This window comes from Phalacrocorax aristotelis, chromosome 6, assembly GCF_949628215.1.
Source record: "Phalacrocorax aristotelis chromosome 6, bGulAri2.1, whole genome shotgun sequence".
Taxonomy (NCBI): Eukaryota; Metazoa; Chordata; class Aves; order Suliformes; family Phalacrocoracidae; genus Phalacrocorax; species Phalacrocorax aristotelis.
The window spans coordinates 51,684,312-51,704,347 of NC_134281.1; the positions used below are offsets into that span (position 1 = coordinate 51,684,312).

At 46.2% G+C, this 20,036-nt stretch overlaps 1 protein-coding gene and 1 long non-coding RNA gene across 9 annotated transcripts in view; one reads left to right on the forward strand and one right to left on the reverse strand.

Annotated features, from left to right (window-relative positions):
- PTPRF (protein tyrosine phosphatase receptor type F) overlaps positions 1-15,743 on the reverse strand; it is a 394,797-nt gene extending 379,054 nt beyond the window's left edge. For 5 of the 7 annotated variants that reach the window (XM_075097854.1, XM_075097857.1, XM_075097855.1 and 2 more), the window contains exon 1: positions 15,325-15,458. The gene's annotated coding sequence lies outside the window, so the exon portion shown is untranslated. Of the gene's footprint in view, positions 1-15,324; positions 15,459-15,557 lie in introns of those variants that run through there. The other 2 variants (XM_075097853.1, XM_075097851.1) reach the window with 1 other exon arrangement.
- Positions 15,744-15,791: 48 nt separating this feature from the next.
- LOC142059256 (uncharacterized) lies at positions 15,792-18,775 on the forward strand. Of its 2 annotated transcripts, XR_012661257.1 has the most exons (5): positions 15,792-16,147; positions 16,634-16,937; positions 17,024-17,142; positions 17,256-17,442; positions 18,338-18,775. It is a non-coding gene; the product is annotated as an uncharacterized LOC142059256 (long non-coding RNA). The 2 variants fall into 2 exon arrangements; XR_012661256.1 differs by lacking the exon at positions 16,634-16,937.
- The last annotated feature ends 1,261 nt before the right edge of the window (positions 18,776-20,036 follow it).

A 20,036-nucleotide genomic window follows, 5' to 3' on the forward strand; every position in this document is an offset into this window, starting at 1 on the left:
GGCTAGAGAAAAGCAAGAATAGGACAGACATCTACACTTCCCCCAAGCACCTTTGTAGCCTTCAATACTTTCATTGGCAGGGGTTTCCTTAGACTGGTGTGATTTGCCCACTGAGCAGTCCCCAGAAAGCCTTTCCCAGGAGTTCCACAGCCTCACCACCCCTATATGAAGAACCACTTCCTCCTGCCAGGGTCTGAACCTGGCTCCTACAAAGTGTAGTTGACTTTCCCTTGCTCTTACACTGGGAGAAGAGGGTTTGGCTATTTCATCAAGGCACTCATGATTTCACAGACCACCAATGCATCCTTCTTCAAAACCCCTTTCCTGGTCATTTGTCACATGGAAGCCATTCCAGATCTCTAATAACCTGTGTTGCATTTCTCCACACTTCTAGCTGCTCTGTATTTTTTTGAGATGAAAGGAAGGAGAGATGAAACAGTATCTAACATATGGACAAACCATGGATTTAGATATGGCATAATAATGGTCTGTATCTTATTCTTTACTCTTTTCACAGCATTTCATAAGATTTGATATGCTTTCTTTGATCATTGCTAAGTACAGAGGAGATGGTTTGATGGAACTACTATCAGTCTCAAGATCCCACCCCAAGTGGTGACAGTCAACCTGGAGTCCATCACTTTGTACGTAAAGTTCAGACAGCTTCCTGCTACCAATGCAAATCATTTCACATTTATCTACACCGGATGCAGATTATCACACACTCTACACTATCCTTTTAAGCACTATCAGGGACCTAGAGAACACGACAAATTAAGTTAAAATCTGCAAGTTATGTGGATCACTGAAAATGAGCCAGCAATAATAAGTAATCCTGTACTTGGGACAAAAAGCTGCTGAAGCACTCAACTGCAGAAAGCGTGTAGGATAGAGCAGCCCTACAAATGGGACAGCACACATAACAAGGAGTTCCTTTCGGCTTTGATCTTTCAGCTATTTAAAACCACACAAAAGTTGAATGAAAAAGGTACAAGGACCCAAAGGAATCAGATTCCCCACTTCTCTGCGGCTAGATTCTAAAGTTCCCTTTTTATGACCACCTTCACCAAAATAAATAAATCACTTCTAAGTTTAAAAAAAAAATGTAAACCCAAGCATTTCCACTCAGTTCCTTTCATGTCTTTCCGCCGCCTCATCTAGAGTCACATGCTTAGTCCTGACCTTTCCAGATTCTCCTCTCTGCCTCGCCACACCTATTCAGACTATCAAATTCATTTAGTGAAACCATCCTATCCTTTCACACTTGACTCTTTTCACAGACAAGCAGTTCATTTTCATGCAGACCCACATTTAACTTCAAAAGGTTGCTTTGTATCTCAGCTTCTGATGCCCCTTGTTTAAAACACTTTCAAATAAGGATCTGAAAAGCATTGTAGCTGGGAACTCTCGTCTTCTCCGTCCTGCCTTGAAGAAGAAAAAATAAATCTACTATTAAACAAAGCAAGAGGCCACACATCCACGCAGGATTTCTGTAGCTTGCCCGTAGCTCTTGTAGATCGCCCATGCACAGCCAAGGTCACGGCCAGTGCTCAGAAAACTGAGCTCACGGCTGCCGGGCTGGGTTGGCCTCCTGGAGTTACCTTCACAATGACACTTGCCTTTGCCCTAAACCTCCTCTGAAGTAATTTGATTCCACTTACCCACACTGGTTATAGCAAGACAACCCTTCTGAGAAGGTCTCGCAGCATCAGCAGGCAATGCGACAACCTGACGGACATCGCATGTCATCCCCTCCAGCAGCTCTGCACCCCATCCAAAGCAAGAACACGCTAACAGAGAAAGCCACCCTGCAAACACACTTGGTCCTCACACAGACACACACAAGATAGCACTGCAAAACCGAGCGGTGCAAGTTATTTCACACCAAGCCAAACTATTTTTTTTTTCTTTCCCAATGGCTCAGGCAGCTGCGTTTCCCAAGGTGGGTGCAGGGCAACACCACGCTGCCCTCCCCTCCTCTAACAGCAGCACCCAACACCCCCGACGCCAACAGCACAACTGGTACTAAACCACGAACCCTTTGGTCCATAAAAAGCACTTTTAACCTCTTCAGGGATGCTTTAGCTATGACGCAAAAACAATTTAACTAACAAGATTATATGCAAACTTATAAAGTAATTAGGTGAAAAGATACAGCAGAAAGTCTGCCAAACTTACACCTTCTAAGCACACCTAGAAATTACATTTGTGTCACGCCAAACTACCACAAAAACTAACGTAGTGGCTCTATTAATCAAAACATTTTTCACTTCGAGACCACAAATACAGGAAAATACTTGTTCATAGCTCATTTAGGAATCAAAGTTTAAGAACCATCTTCAATTTAAAATATTTATAACTCAGTAATTTCAGGTGAGAAAAGTATATTGGAAAGAGTAGTACATTACACTAAAATTCTCATTAATTCTCCTGTGAAACATTTGAGTCTCCAAAAACTGACTTTTAAATTAATTATGCACAATTTGGACACTCCAAAGTCAGGAATTCAGCACTGAATCCCATCTAGTCACTCACAAAACTGGTGCAATGAAAACCCATTATACTCGTGCTCTCTTCTTGCCAGAATAGACAAAATGGTACTATCAGCATTTTTAAAACCACATTTGAATCCCAACAGGGTTTTTTCCCTTTTGTACTAGTTTTTTCCTCCCATAAAACTTACTAGCCATATTTCTACCAGAACAGCTTCAGCAGCGCATCCAGAAATGCACCAAGTTAAAATTGCAGCAGCTATTTCCTCCTTACTTTCCTCAGACTTTGGTGAGGATAGGAATTTTACCTAGAAACTATATGGAGAGTCACCACAGATCTTCAGAAAAGGGGCAAGACTGACTGCTTCAGCATAAACATGGGCGCCACCTCCCCTTGAATCAAAATGGGAATACAACAATTGAAAGCGTCACTGGTTTTACATAAATTTTACTTTCTTACAGTAGACACTGCATCACAACCACAGCAGTTAAAAAGTCAAACAATTTTCCAGCTGACTGCAACACCCATTGAAACACAAGACCAGTTCAAGATAAAACCGTTGTCTCTTGTATTATAATACTGGTCAAGCTGCTGACAAGGAGACAAATGAGTTTTTAAACCATTTGTGTATGCTCGCATAAAATTAAAAACGATTCTATAGAAAGAAATTTGGGTAACTGTGATATGCCTCTTCCAGCACAATACTTCATTTTGATTTTTTGAGAAGTTATTAAAATCAGACCATCTCAGCTTACCGGAATTTCATTAATTCATTATTGCAATATACAGTTAATGCAGGAGATTAGATTGGGTTTTGACAAGTCTTTACACTTCTCAGGGCAGCATTGCTATTTCTGCTTGGGTTAGTAACTTTATCTACCAGCTAACCTTTACAGTGTTGACAATCGTAATTAACAATTTTCTCCCTTGCCTCCAACCCTCTACCCACTGCAAATGATGCTGTTGCAGCAACATCCATCCTCAGATGCTCCCAGGAGCCCTGTTCAGCAACACCCCCAAACGCACCCACCGTGCCCCCCACACACAGCTCCCTTTCAAGATCACACAAGACTTGGCAACAGCAGCAAAACAGAGTAAACTCCAAATGGAAGAGGCCATCACCTAATGAAACATGACTAACAGGACTGCTGACTGTCCAAATATTTAACTGCTCTCAAATACTGCAGGTCAGGTGGGTTAATCAAATAAACTTGCATATCTGTAGGGATTGCCCATTATTTGTGTTTAAGTCCTTACCTGACGACTTTAGGCTCTGAAAAACTACGAAGCTCTAAGCAACTATGAATGTTTGCATATAAAAACCAACACAGCAGACATCACAGTTCTCCATCATGTGCTGAAAACATGGGAAAGTTCTTCAAAAGAAATATTTTTGCTAATAACATAACTCTCTTCAGTGCACAAAGGCAGCACGCGCTGATGGCAACTGACAACACCTACACCAGGTACTGGATATATAACCCGTCACAGCACACAACCGCACAGTAAGTGGGAATCTAAAACATGTTGTCTCTCTCAAACTTAACCATTAAAAATTATCAGAACGAGAAAACACCAATACGGATGGACAAAGTAGACGCAAAGTGATTTCAGTATACAACAATGGAAATGAAAATAAATCTAGGATTAAAATATAGCATAGTTTCACTGATTTCAAACAGCATTTGTCTTAATTCAACGAAAATTTATGCACCATTTCAACCTGATAAGAATTTAATTCTAGGTAATAAAGCTTTACAAATTGAATTCAAAGGGAAAAAATCCAGCATTTCCCAATTATTTCCAGAGCTCCACAACTACAGACATCAACTAAAGGAAAAGGGAAAGCTGCCACTACAAAAGCAGAGCTGACATACGACCCTTAGGTACAGTGGCACTAGCAGACAGCTATAATAAAAATCAATATTAATTCCACACACTTCTGTTTTGAAAATAAAGCAATGAACTTCCCTCATGCCCACCTGCCAAAGGGACACAACGCAGACCAACTTCATCAGAGAGGATTTTTAAAGTCTTTCTACAGGCATGTAATGGATTCCAAGATTGAACGTGCACTGAATGTTCAGCAAACCAAATAATTTTTAATAGATTCCTCAGGGGAGTTTATTTTATATTTTTAAATCACTCTGAAACCTTGGAACGACAACCTGACTCAGAGGAAAAGAAAGGCTAGTGTTCGTGGGGTGGGGTATTGTGCTTCTTCCACGTTTTCCCTGAAAGAGGAACAGAGTGTCTACTATAATTCCTTGCTATGTACTTTAGAAACGTCTTCATTTCTACAAACCTCAAACTTATAAAATTGCTCAGCGTATGTTTTCAAAAGCAATTTTATAGTTCCTCCCTGCACAAGTACTACATCAGCAATTACAGAAAGTTAATCTAACAGACATTTGGGAGGAATCAGAAGGTAGAATGAGGCAGCTCACCTCCTTCAGCCGCAGTTGCAAAGAGGTAGGCAATAGACAGCATTAACAAAACCGTCAGGCCCAGATTCCAAACCCAAATATAGCATTAGTTAGATCAGTTTACAGATTTCAGATTAAGCACCCTCTCTCCCATAGGCCCCCCCGAACTAACACTCACCTTATTAGCAAGGCCCCTGTGATGTGACAGCAGATTCAGCACAGGAACCAACTGTCCCTTCGAAGAGGAAATTTTTCCAGCTGTATGATTAAGTACGCAGGAAAACAAGACGAGGAGCCTCAAGCGCTGCCGTCGTTAGCGTGATTTCAGCAGGATTAGGCAGAGCACGATGGAGGAAAAGCCTCAGACAATGAGTCCTTTCATACATCAGAAACAAAACCTACCATTAATCACACCAGCAATTCAGTTTCTTCCACTAATTCCTAATCAGACATCAACAAATAAAGCGAAACACTTATTCTTGTTTTAATTCTATGAAATAAACACAAGTGAATGGAAGTGCTCAGCCTGCACTGTAAAAATGCTGTCGCCACTCCGCCTCCTGATGAGCGGGGAGCTGCAAGACACACGAAGGGTTGGGAAAGGACCTCTTCCATAAAACCCGTCCACAGAGAAGTCCAGAGCAGAAGATTTAGAGGAGTGTTACTTTAACAAGCAAGACAAACTTCAAAGCCAAGAGACAAACTCAGTTGAATCCCTCCTCCATACAAGAGAGACCTTGAACCACATCCATTAGAAAAAACATCTGGTGTACTGCTTTGATTTTCAACATTAGTCATTGGACAGAAACAAAAACATCATTTTTTTTTCCCAAAGCAGCAAATAATTGCAAATCCACTTCTACATATAACCTATCATTTATCACCTCATCATGACTGCTTGAGTCTGATGGAATTAAACACTCAAGTCAGGCAGTTTTTGTTAAAAGCAATAATTACATTGTTACTAGAATATACAATTAGGTAATAAAAAACAAAAACAAATCTGCCTAGCAATATTTTTTTACGTACTCTCACAGAAATATTACCAGACTGGAAACAGGCAACATTATAATAATAATAATAATAAAAAAAATCCACTTCCACCGAAGTATAGCTACTTCTAATTTAAAACTTCACCCACAGGCAAAAATACATAAATGATTAGCATTATAGTGTTTATTTTAATTACACTGTGCAACAAGAATCCAAGAGGCTGTTAACTCACTTCAGATACCGAGAAAGTCAGTATCTGAGAGCTCATCCTCCATTTATAACCTACACAGTTGTGTCTGCCCACCCTAACACCTAATCACCAAAACCAGAACGTCTGCATTTCTCGTAACACCCAAAACCAGCATACAATAGAGGTATCAGCTCAAACAAACAAAAAAAAAAAAGGAAAGAAAAACAGGTCAGGAGATCCCTCACCTGCTCCATGTAGACAATGTTTAAGAGCATCAAAAATTCACTGGTCTTCAAAGCATAACTCTTCAAAGTTTAATAAGAGAAAAAATACAGCTGTAATTCAAACTTACATTTACAAATGCTTTCCAGCAACATAACTGCTGTGAAATGTGTTCTTTAACACTGTACAATTCACAGTGCCTGCCCTGAACACCTAATGATCTAAGCAAACAAAATACAATTCACAATTTCTAGTGTATTAAAGATGTTTTTCATCACTGCAGTCAAGTTGCTAATCCCAGTGATTATGTGCAAGTCATTTTAACACAAACATTTGCCTATCTGTCTAGACGGTTTTGGCCAATGAAGAAGGCTTTGATCACTCTTCAGGAAAAAAAAGTCTTAAAAGATGCCCAGCTTTCTGACACCAAGGTGGGGGGTCACTAGAAGAGCACGACACACTGCTGCCACAGATAGCAGCACATTTTATGATTATTTTGTTTATAGAGAAAAAGCTTCAGGTAAGAAACATAGTAGGAGCTAAGCACAATTATCAGAAGCAACAACTCGCTCCTATAGAACTGCTGAAGTTTTATCACTACGGCACACGTGTTACACGTCTGTGGATTTCTCCTGCACACAGGTGAGAGGCGCCCCTTACCATCACGGCCTCAGCTGTGGACCCAGATAGCCAGGGAAGTCAGCAGCAAAGAAAGAAAAACAAAGTGAGATGCTCACTGTCAGGAGGTAGACATCTCTGTGCAAAGCACGGTACCTGCCCACTTGAATGCAGGGGCAGTGAGAGCCCACGCTCACTTCAGTCTCATCCAAAAATCGAGCTACGAATAACAGAAAGCTACGCTTTGCATCAACTGAAAAAGGCAGCTAAAATCATGGCCATGCTACAGGCTTCCACAAGCTCTCCCTGTCTTGACCTGTCTGGGTGAAGAAGTAGGATCCAGCACCTACTGACCTGTGCTAAAATGGACCCCTGCAATGGGACAGCCCTCAGAAAATTCTGTTAACAGAAGGGCTATTCTAAAACGCATTTTTCTGAGCCAAAAGACCTCAAATAGGTACTCTACCTTAACACTACACCCAAAGCATAAAGTGTAGTTTTACAGGCACCAAAGATGTAGCAGAACCCAGCAAAAACTCAAACCAACAAGAGCAGCAACTCTGTTAGCAACAGGCTTCCATCTCACAAGTATACTGAAGGTGGCAAAGTTTCCTCCAAAAGTTTATAATTCTACCTTCACGTGAAAGGGCAGAATTAAAGCAGTAACTCTACAACCTGCTGAAGTACTTGTCTCCCTAGGTGTAATTCTTCAAGTCTGCACTTTATTAATTGGAAGCTACCTGTGAACTAGGCTATAGTGAGCAGATAGTCAATATCTAAAAGGCAAGTTCAACAACGCACACTTCCTCCTCAGGTCAACTACAAGTTTACGAGTACAGGGTTTTTTTACTATATAATAACACAGAGATTAGAATATATAAGACTGTAAAGGAATTTTTGTGGTGCCCAAGAACAGTCTCAACAAAACCAATGAGAATATATAATACAAAATTATTTCCACACGTTCAAGATCATAGGTTTAAGAGGCTAATTTCCATCGTTTATGGTAATTATGTTTCATAACAAGTTATGAAATATATATTTTAACATAAGTTGGGCAGAAGTGTTGATCTGCTTGATGGTAGGAAGGGTCTGCAGAGGGATCTGGACAGGCTGGATCAATGGGCCAAGGCCAATTGTATGAGATTAACAAGGCCAAGCGTTGGGTCCTACACTTTGGTCACAACAACCCCATGCAGCGCTACAGGCTTGGGGAAGAGTGGCTGGAAAGCTGCCCGGTGGAGAAGGACCTGGAGGTGCTGGCCGACAGCCGGCTGAACATGGGCCAGCAGTGTGCCCAGGTGGCCAAGAAGGCCAATGGCACCCTGGCTTGTATCAGGAATAGTGTGGCCAGCAGGAGCAGGGCAGTGATTGAGCCCCTGTACTCAGCACTGGTGAGGCCGCACCTCGAATACTGTGTTCAGTTTTGGGCCCCTCACTACAAGGAGGACATGGAGGTGCTGGAGCATGTCCAGAGAAGGGCAACAAAGCTGGTGAAGGGTCTGGAGAACAAGTCTGATGAGGAGTGGCTGAGGGAGCTGGGGTTGTTTAGCTTGGAGAAAAGGAGGCTGAGGGGAGACCTTATCGCTCTCTACAACTACCAGAAAGGAGATTGTAGTGAGGTGGATGTTGGTCTCTTCTCCCACGTAACAAGCAGTAGGACAAGAGGAAATGGCCTCAAGTTGTGCCAGGGGAGGTTTAGATTGGCTATTGGAAAAATTTCTTCACCAAAAGGGTTGTCAAGCATTGGAACAGGCTGCCCAGGGAAGCGGTGGAGTCACCATCCCTGGAGGTACTTACAAGACATGTTGACATGGCACTTAGAGCCACGGTTTAGTGGTGGACTTGGCAGGGCTAGGTTAACAGTTGGACTTAATGATCTTAAAGATCTTTTCCAACCTAAATGATTCCGTGATCCTGTATGTCACTGAACTTTGACATGGAAAATGTGTTATTGCATTTTGCATTCATCTGCTAGTCAATTTGTGTAATCTTGCAAATTCTGAATTGCAAGTAGTTACACTGGGCAGTTATACAATGGGCAGTACATTAATAAATTACAGGTTTTTTCCTTACGATAAGAGAATTATTATTGATTCTGCAACAACTAAACAAACATTATTTAATAAGGTATAAATATAACTCCTTTGTTTCTGAAGAAAACAGGACTTTATAAAAAGGCAACAGCTCCATCTGAAACAAGATCACTTTTTCCTCCTTCCCCCCATCTCATGTCTTCCAAGCACATAACACCTCAACACAGTCTTAACACACTGCGTCCAAAAGGATCCTCTTTACCACTTCTGTGGTTCTCCTTCAAGATAAAAGATCAGAAGCACAGTATCTGCCGGGCTAAAAAAAAATTACATTTTTAAATATACACCCTAAAATCCAAACACTCGACTAGCCCTTTTCATACTTCTCAGATCTAATTTGCCTTCCCAATTAACGATCCTATCAAAATACACCTAGGTTGGTGCAGAAAATCTAAACTGTTGATATAGCAATTACCAAAGCTCCTACAGAAAAAGAGCCACACAATCATCCCTCTTCCATCCCTACTCACAAAACCCTCTAGAAAAATAATGGCTTTTCCAAAACACTGTAAGACCTAATTTTGTGAGAAAATCTTAACTGAAGAACCAAGTACCATCCCATGAATAACTTCCTGCTCCTGAACAGAGAAGAGATATTACAAACCTCAAGTGCCTGGCTGCCTTCAGCAGTGAGGATGACACACAAGAGAAGAATCCATACACTGGAGGGATAAAAAAGCAACCGTGCTATGTGGATGTCATAAAATAGAACAGATGTTTTTGTATACACACATGCAATCCAGTGTTAAACACTACACCTGCAGGAAATAAATTAAAAAAAAAAAGTGGGGAGAGAGGCCTGTGAAGCCAATAGATAATTCCTCGCCATGGTCAAGCACATGCATGTTTTGCTTGATTTCAAGTGATGATGGGATTTCCAGCACTTCTTTTGAAAGAGCGATGCCACATGCCCAGCCTTCACATTTTTCCTCTGTTCAATTTCATCTGACAACTCCGAACTATAAACTTCTTGTGCCAACCTAAATAATTCCTCTCTTTCTCAGCAAGGCTGGAAGAAAGTACTTACCCACTTGCCAGCTGCAGCTGAAATTTTGTGCCAAGAAATAAATGTCTTTTGGGCAGGTTGTAAACTGGAAGCTTCCATGCCTGCTGAAGGGCAAAAAGAGTGGGACCACCCTATCCCTTCCCAGATTAATAGTATTGCTGTGTTTCAGCTACACCATGGATTGCACTTAATGAAAGCATCCAAACAGAGCTACTTCCTCCGAGTACCAAGCCCAGGTATTAGGAGATGCTTTTGTCAACTTTGCTCTCAACCAGGCTTTTTATAGATATTGCTTCCATCCTCTACTCCAAAAATCCTAACTTATCTCTGTATTCTTGATCTTTAAAAAAGTTCTCAGATAATAGAGTCCTTGAAGGAGCAAGACTCGTTTCATCCCTTTTTTTTTTTCTTCCAGTAAGGCACAGGCATATATACACTGTGTGCACACTGACATTAAATAGCAAGGGCCCCAGCTTCCCTTCCTTAGCCTCTTTTCACAGCCCGAGAAGACTTTTAACTTCCTACAAACACTAAAAACACTTACAGGCGCTGGTCACTACAGCTCTCCTAAACAATGCAAGGTAAAGACTGAGGACTACGTCTCCCCCACAGCCAAGACAAACAATGAGTAACAGAGAGCAGAGGGACAGGCTTTGTGGCGGAATGGATTATGGCTAAATTAGAAATTCAAAGAAGAGGTTGTGAAGAGTTCGAAGTCCTCCACTTATGGTTGAGTGGATACTGGGCTCCTTAGCTTTGCAGGCCAGGCTTTCCCACGGGCATTTCGCCAGGCACCTCGACATCCACAGACATACAGATGAGACACACAACAGCACAAGACCCTGATGCCTCCACTCCACCTGTCTTCCCTCTCCTCCTCCCAGCCTCCACAGGCTTCCCAGCTACAGGATGCCACTGCCTGTTTACAAGTCTTGGGTTTTTGGGGGGGGGTCTCCAAAGCTTTATGAAGCTTCTCATAATAAATCACAATCACAAAGCCACAGGCACAAATAAAACAGTGTTGTTGCAGTGGAAAGCAGTCTTCTCTTTAACCCACAATCATTGGCCCCTTTCCCATACTTAACATCAACCTGTTTGCATTTTGGCAGTGACCCGAATTTTATATTCACAAAAAATATTGCCAAAATTCTGAAATACCACTTAGAAACTCAACTAATACAAAATTGTAAAGATAAATATGTATACTGCTAAAAAACAAGTACCTTTTACAGAAAATAGAAACAGAACAAATGTTACTAAATGCACATAAACAAATCATGACGAGGTACATTAAAAGAAACAAATGTCTCAAGACATGCATCAGTACCATGGACTTGGTTTTTAATATACAGAGTAGTTACGTCTCTATCATCTTCACAAATGGAGCCAAGCAGTGCCTGTTCCCTTTGCTCATTAAAGCTCTACAACTGGTGCCTCCTGTATGCCCACATGTACCATTTCATTAAGCTCACTTGACATTAGATGAAGAAAGAGTACAAGAAAATTGCATATTCCCCGCCTAAAGTAAACTTGTCATTTAAACCTTGTGTATAGATAGAATTTGATACAGCACTGGCACAGTGAGTCATTCGTCAGTTTTAGAGTTTGTACGACAGTATTCTTACATATGTTTTGCAATACTTTCCAGTTAGCTACCACCCCATGTAATTATAAGTTTTTACTGGAAAGGAAGCATACATTTTGGATTTGAACACTGCACTAAGATCTGTAGAAACAAAGCTTACTTTCATGGCCAGATCTTGAGCAAAAGTAAATCCAGGTAAGAAGTCCTCACAAGCTGCATGAAAGGCAGAAGTCAAGGCATTGCTCTTAAAAGAGAGCAAGCAACAATGGTGAGCACCACAAATAGTTCTCAATGAATTCTTCCAAACACAAGCAACTCATGTGTCAGAATTCTTCAAAAGCTGTTTCTTAGCTACCTAAGTTAAAACTGCATTCATTCAAAACACTATATAAAACATCCAGTAGCTATTACAAGTACTTTACTTGAAAATAATAGGCAATTTTACATCCTTCTGTCCTGGGGTGAGATTACACATTACGAATTTTCCCTACTGTCTTACGTTCACCTTCTATATTTAAGTTGCGTAACAGACCTGAGTAATTTAACTCTCAACCCTGGCTTCTGAGGGGCACTGAAAAAAACACTGAGACAGAAAGGTTTGTCCTGGTTAATACTACTAACAAGATCAGCTCAGACTCTCACCTAGTGGCGTTCAGCTCACTCCAATGCTTTATGGGGGAGTTTACAGTTCTCCAAAAGGCACAACTCCCAGCTTTAACTTGCACACAGGCACAGGTTGACTGCTTGGATAGACCTCTTCAGCCAGCTTTTAAGCTGGGTATTATTATTATCCCTTTCTACTATCTAAATTCAAATCAAATGCGTCTACTGAACTGTAGATCTCCTGATACCTGATAAAAAGCTGGAGAGAAGAAGTACCCTTTGCACAATTAAAGTTAGCTGGTTAAGATTCAAGAACAGGCAGCAACAACTGCAGGTTTTTTCCTCCAAATTGCATATACTATGACCTACAAGAAACATTTTCTGCTTAAAAGTAATACTTAAATGGAGATCTATGGCTGAACGTTATCACAAGGATTGCACTTACTTGACAGTCTGCTATTAGCCAACTCCATTATCGCTATTTGCAGTTTTTAAATGTACAGATTCAGAAGTAACTGTACAAAGCCTCCATTACAAGTGGATTTATGGAAAGCCACAGCAATAATCATCCTCATTAAGCATATCTTCCCACAGCCTTGCATTATGTGGACACAAAGAGGAAAACATTTCTTCTCCGTTACCCACAAGCTTAGATCTTTCTCCTTATAATCACAAGCTTTGACTGTCTTCTCTACTTCTGCCAATGACAGTTATCTCACAGTCCCAAAAGCAGGACTTAATTTAAAAAAAAAAAATTAAAAATACCTACATACCTCTCAACCCACAACCAAATACAGACACAATGTAGGACGGCTTCTACTTTGATTTTCCAGAAACTGACATTTTCACTGGCACTATGCATGCGAATAAAATGTTATCTGTGGCTTCTACTGTTTTGCTAAAGGCCCCAAACAGTATTTATCCAAGATATATTTATGGGCACGCAGAGGCAAAGAAAAGGGCAGATGGCAATATTTGTATCTAAGCTGAATTATAAAAATCTCTTGAGCTGAAGTGATGCATTAACTCTTTGGCCATAAGCTGTTTTAACCCCTTCACGTGTACGGTCACGCTGCATTCTATTTCAACGACCAGGACGCATGCCAGTGACGTAGGCTAAGAAACTTGCACGTTAAGATGGTGGGTTAAAGGCAGAAACTAAGAAGTTAAATAATCCAACACTGTCACCCGCTACACATCCAGATCACAAACCGGATGGTTTCACCATGCAAATTTTACTTCTTGCTTACAAAGTTCAGGTTGCTGATCGCCTGCTTCAGCATAGGGATATCTATTACTCCTGTGTCCTCAGCCCCACAGCAAACCACTACAGCAGAAATAATTAAATCAGGATTAAAGTACACTTGCTCCCTCCATAAAACTATTCTCATGAGCCACGCATTTCCTGCATTATCATAAAGAGTGCAATGGACATTATTTAAAAAGCAGTTTTCAGAGCCACACTGGCAGGCTTGGAACAATCACCCAGTAACCAGACACGGAGATAAGTCAATTGCAGCACAGGACCTTAGTAATCTCAGATTAAATTTGTCATTTCTCTAACATTTACCTTGAAAAATGAACAAAGGTGGTTATACAAGCAGCAAAAGGAAACTCTATTTGCTCGCCACCCCTACTCAGGTTAGCTGCCTTCAGAGATCTCTAAATCAGCAAATATTCACCGTAACTTACGTTTGAAGCTTTGATTATCCAGTTATCTTCAGACTAAATCACTTTTCATAGCTCAACTCTACACTTGACAAGAGAACGTTTTATTTGATACTGACAATACCGCTTCATTTGGTTACATCTGAAATAAAAACAAAAACTCCAAAACGCTTTAAAACAGCTGCCCCAGTCAGTCTCCTGGAAACAGAGCACATCTCTTCCACGCAAGAGGTCTGCGGGAACAGATCTTTGTTTTACAGCGCGGAAATACTTTCTTTGATTAAACTTAATTTACACCAGGTATTTGAACTGCTTGAAGTTGGGTCTTAAAACAGCTCCTGGGTGCCGACACCACCGGGAAGACAAGCACACCCGCTCGCGTTCGCCTTCAGCCCCAACTCCCGCTCGCCGCAGGCTGCCTGCGTCCACCCCGGCGCCCCTCCGCGCCAGCCCGGCCCCCGCGGGAGTCCCACGGGGGAGAACTGCCCGCCCCCCCATCCCCGGGGCACCCCCCCGGGCACCCGACTGGGCGGGCGGCCCAACAGGTTGCGGGGACGGCTGCGGGGCAGGAGGCGGCCCGGGGGGAGGCTGCAGCCGCGCTCGCCCGGGAGGGCCGGGAAGAAGGGGGTGACCCCCACCACCGCCACCCACCACCCCAGTTTTGCGAAGTGGCACCCCGGGCGCGACGGAGGAGCTCCCGCCCGCTCCCGCTCCCGCCGGGGGCCCTTTGTTCTCGCCACCCAAGACGCCGCCGCCCGGCAGCCCCGCGCTCTCCCAGGCGGCGGCTCGCCCCACCGGGGGGGGGAAGAAGGCGTGATCTACCGCCCCCCACCCCCCCGCCGCCCGGTCCGCGCCCCGCTGCAGCGCCCTCCCTCCTCCCGCCGCGGAACGGCCAGCGCCAGCCGCGGGGAAACACTCCGGGCCGTTACGATCGCCCCGCGCCTCCCCGCACGGTGGAGGCACCGCGCCCGGGACGCCCCGCGGGACATGGACACCAGCCCCCACACACACACACACCCCCCACCCCGGGAGGACGGGAGACCGGCCCGCCGGGGCTGCCCCCAGCGCCGCAGCCCGCCGGGAAGGTCACGCCGCGGCGGCGAGCCCCGCGCCCCCCGCCGCGCCCCCGGCAGCGCGGCGCAGCGCCGGCAGGTGCCTGCCGGCTCCCCGCCGACCCCGGGAGGCCCCGCGGGGCGCGGACCGGCGGCCATCGGGCACGGCGTGGCGGCCCCGGCCGGCGGCGGGGAGGGCTCGGTACCGCACGGCGGGCACGCGGGGCGGCGGCGGGGCCGAGGCGGGGCGGCGGGGCCGGCGCTCGGGGGCGCCGATCCGCGGGGTTCAACAGGCGGCGGAGTTTGGAGACGATCCCGCCGCACCGGGAATGGGGCTGAAGGGGGAAGAAGCGCCGCGGCCGAGCCACTTACCAGAGCTCCGGGGCTCCGCCGCCCGCATGCTGCCTCCGGGCGCCGCGCAGAGAACCCGCTCCGCTCCCCGCCGACCGCCCGGCGGCTCCGCTCCGCTCCCGCTCCCGTTCCCTCAGCCTCAGCCGCCGCCGCGCGGGACCGCGCTCCGCGCGCGCCGCCGCCAGCCCGCCCCCGCCGGGGCCGCGCGCCGCGCCCGCCCCGCCGCCGCCACCACCTGCCGCCCGCGGGCTCACCTGGGCTGGGCTGGGCCCCGGCTGCCGCGCTCGGCCTCCGCGGCGAGGCGAGGCGCCGCTCCCGGCCGAGTCCCGCTCCGCTCCGCTCCCCTCCGCTTCGCTCCGCCGCGGCCTTCGCTGCGCTGCGTTCCCGCCCGCCCTGCCCGCCGAGTCGGCCCGCAGCCGGCGGGCAGGGCCCGCCCCGGCCAGGTGTGGGCGGGGGCGGGCGGGGGGGGGGGGCGGCCCGGCGGGGCGGGGGAGGGCGCGGCCGCGGCCCGGGGCGGGCGCTGGCGCCGCCGGAAGGAGCCGGCCTGGCAGCCGGGGGGCCCCGCGCCGCGCCGCCTCGCCGCCCTCTCCCCGCCGGCGCGGGGGCAGCCGTCCGAGGGCCCGCGGGAGGCGGCCGGGGCCCCGCCGTGCCTCGGAGGGGCGCCCCTCGCCCGGTCCCTCCGCTCCCAAGCGCGGGTGGCTGCGCCGGTGGGGTGTCGGTCAGAGCGGCGGTGGCCGGGGGGCCGCCGGCGGGAGGTGGAACCGGTGCGAGGAGCGCCCGTCGGGAGGCAGAGCGGAGCCCTCCCCACCCACCCGCGGCGTCTCCTCGTCTGTGGCAGCGGCGGGTGAGCGCCACGCTGAGACCTGTTGCGATTTATGTTCGGTTTGACCGTGTCGTGGCTGTCGGGAGCTGCTCCAGCCCGTGCAGCCAGCGAGCAAACGGCCGCTTCGGCCGCCGCATTACTCCGGCCCTTTCTTCTTCCCCTTCCAGTGCCCGGAACCAAGACATAGCCAAACTGCGGGGGATTTTCTGCAGCCTTTTTAGATGGTGGAAGGGTCAAGTCAGTCAGCTGCACCGATTGTGTTGGTGCTCTTTGGCTCGTTGCCCAGGCCTTGCTAGGTGCTGGGTTGCATCAGCACGGGCAACACCGTGACGCTCAGCGGTTTTGCCCTGCTGCTGTTCTCCTCTGTGAGCTGTCCTGCAGTCGCTCTGGCATGTCCCACCGCATGCTAATTTTTTCCCCCCTCTCTGGTCTCCAGGATTTCTCCCCGTGTGGGGTAACTGCGTTCCTTTGGGGATCTTTTGCCATTGTCCTCTCATCTCTGTTCAGCCAGGGTGGTGGTAAGAGCCAAATAGTTTGCAGAGGTTCTTCCTCTGCCCCAGCGTGGTTGCCTCAAGCACTCTGAGGAGCTCTCGGCTTCACGTTCCCGAATGCAATGGCCGGTCCCTCATGCGTCACTTGCCTCTGCCCTAAACTAAGCACCTGAAGCCGGTCTTGCAGCCCTGCCACACGGCAGGAAACTCCAGCACTGAAAGCCTTTGGTTCTGGGGATATTTTCCTTCCTACTCAATATCCAAATGTTGCTGCAAAACAGCCCTTCTGTGCATTACACAGTGAGGCCACGGAGCTTAGAGTAAGTGGTGCTGGCCGAGTGCCACACAGCACTGCCAAAGTGCCCATGGGCTCCGCTCTCTGTGTTAAAATTTGGATCTGCTTCAGGATGCTCCGGAGCGCAAGACCACAGGGAAGCCGGGAGATCCCTACTCCAGAGCAGGGATTCACAGAGCTGCCAGAGCTGTTCCCCTGGCCCGCGCAGCAGCCATGTTGGCAAGTTTAAGGTGGGTCACATCAACCTGAACCCTGTTCATTTTATATGGAAGTGACAGGTTTTTGACGTTTGCTTGAAAAATGAAAGATATGAGGCTTAATGCACCTCTGCTAATCTTTTCAGATGCTTAAGAACTTTTGAGTGGAGACACTGAAATGTTGGGTCAAGCTACGGGACAAATTTTTAAGATGTTTTTAGACACCTAAAGGTGCAGGTTATTAAACACCTTCACAAATCTGGAATCATGTGACTGAGACAGAGTTGCCTCATAAACTTTTGATGCCCTGGAGCTTCTAGCCAAGACTTGCAGGTAAACGATTGTCCCATGGGTGTAAGCCATTAATTATATGAATCACGAAACAAAGAGTTGTCACATACAGCTACCACCCAAAGCTCTGTATTATTCCCCCCTGCACTCCATGCCTTCGTGACATAAAAACTTGGAAGGCTGTGAACAGTGTGAGCCCAACAGGCACTGGTGCCTTGTGCTTCACTGAATACGGGGTGGCCGGTTTGTCACCCCTTTACCTGCCTGAGGACTCTGCAGTCGTGGGGCACTGTTCCTCAAAGCGAAGGCGGCTGCTTCAGCAGTTTGCTTAGTACAGGATACACTGGCACGTTGTCACCAGAGCTGTATTCTGGAAGGAGGTGTCCAAGAGTCCTAAAGCCCTGAGTTTGATCCGCCAGTTTATATATAGCACCCTGTTGTTTCATCTCGGTAGCTCGCATGGCTCCAGCCTGCCCAGCGTTCCAGCGGTAAGCTTTTTGAAAGGCAAAGTCTCGGTGTGTATTTGCAGCACCTGGTTTGGAGGTCACTGCTCCTGGTAGCTCTTCCTTCACTTTGATCCAGGTCCTCAGAGCAAATGTACACACCTGTATTCTTGTCATGTGTGCCACTTGATACCCAGCTAGGGTAGAGATGCTGTGGAATGGGTTTTGCTTACCTTTAACATAATAAATTGGTATAAAATCAAAAGACTGGGATTCTGAATTTTTTAAGACTTGTCAGAACAACTTCCCTTCTCATTTCTGGTGCTGCTAAACTTGCTAAATGCTCTGGATTGAATCTGTAAGCTGCAGAGCCTGTCGGAAGGCTGTCCTGTCTCCAACTGTGGGTTTGGTTTTCAGGGTTTTTTTTGAGGGGGTATTCTTGCTGATGACTTTTTCTCACCTGATTATACAGTAATTGTCAATTGTATTGTCAGGTCTCCTGGTCTGATTCACAAGTGCCTAGTGCAGTGCTCAACTTGGTGCTCATGTAAGATAATACATCTCCATCTGTAGATCTGTGTGACAGCACAGCTTGAGGACCATATGGCCATGACTCTAACTGCCCACATTTTTTCAATATTACCCCCAAGACTCTTTCATTTCCTTTGTAAGACAGGATTATTAGAATACTCTGTTTTGCTCCAAATAATAATAAAAACCCAATCTACCAATCTGTGTTGCCCATTCTTGTTCTTCTCCAACTGAAGGAACTGCAGCCTTGGAGAGACAGCCCTGATGCTTCCTCGTCCGCAGCACTAGGTTGTCTGGACTGGAGAATCTTTAAGCTGAGGATAACAACTTACCCTTAATTTCAGTTTACTGCAGCTTGTACTTGATTGAAGGAATAAAAGCCAGTGTTGTAATAAAAGCACAGTCACAATGCTAAAGTGGTATTTACTTCTGTTTCCTGACCCGGAAGTCTTCTGTTCCTCAGGTACCTTTCTGTAAAATAGGTACAAGTGTCTTTCCCTTTCTGCATCGTTCTTCTCAGCTGCCTGACCAGATCTGGTCAGGATACGTGCTCACTCTTACTGCGGCTTTGCATAGTGCTTAGCACAGTGAAGCTCTCCTCTTGATTGATGCCTTAGAGGTCCTACAAAGTGCATAAACATGAGTAATAATTCTCATAGTTCATTTACCTCCTTCTTTTTGTAGTAAACTAGAAAGGGAATTTCACTGGGGGGGGAAAAAAACCAACCAAACAAAAAAAGCACCACCTAACAATTTGTGCCTGGTGTGTAAATATATTTTGGGCATTATTAAATGAGGGAAGTTTTCTGCTCCTGACTGAATAAGATGTGATAGAGGAAGGCCCTGGGAATGCTAGTCACTGAGGCAGAAATTGAAATGGCCTCCGCCTCCTGCTAAGGGCCAAAATCTGGAGTGCTAATGGCAACTGTCCCATGTAAGACCCTTCCCGAAATGCAATCACTTGTTCAGAAAAGCAGACTTACAGATGAGTAATTATCCTCTGCAGCATGGTCTCCATGTGTTCAAGCCCCAGAGTTATCAGCTCCCTGTCCTTTTCTAACCCTAAATGAATGGTAATGGAAAGGCTAAAATACATCACATCATACATATAAGTTAAAGCAAACAATAGACAAAACGCAGTGAACTCGCTGCTGGAGTGGTCTCTGCTCCCCTCTGTGTCTCCTGCCGGAGTTTGCCTCTCCTGTATTTCTTTCTGTTCTTGTCAGGTCCCTGAGAAACTGTGGTTTTCTGGCTTTCATTGCGATGGCATCTGTGCTCAGCCAGTCCAAGAGTTGCTCTGGTGGTCTTCAACTCCAATCCTTTACAGTTTGGCAGACCACAGGCTGTCAAAACGATGGAGAGGAGCACTAATCACACTAGGATTTGAGCACTTCCTAAGCTGATATATTTATCCTTGCAGGTAGGAGATTACTACTGTCCCCCTTTTAAAGATGAAAACCAGATGCACGCAGAAGCTAATTGACTTAACTAATGTCGCACGGGAGCCGGCGGCAGAGCAGCAAAATGAGATCAGCCGCTGGCCCTACTGCCGTGTGCCAGAGGACAGGTCTGCTCAAACGGCTTTGAAAGCCTGGTTGGTGCCCATGGGCTTTTATAGCTATGTGGCAATGCAAAGCACGAGCTTTCAGAGCGCAGCAACCC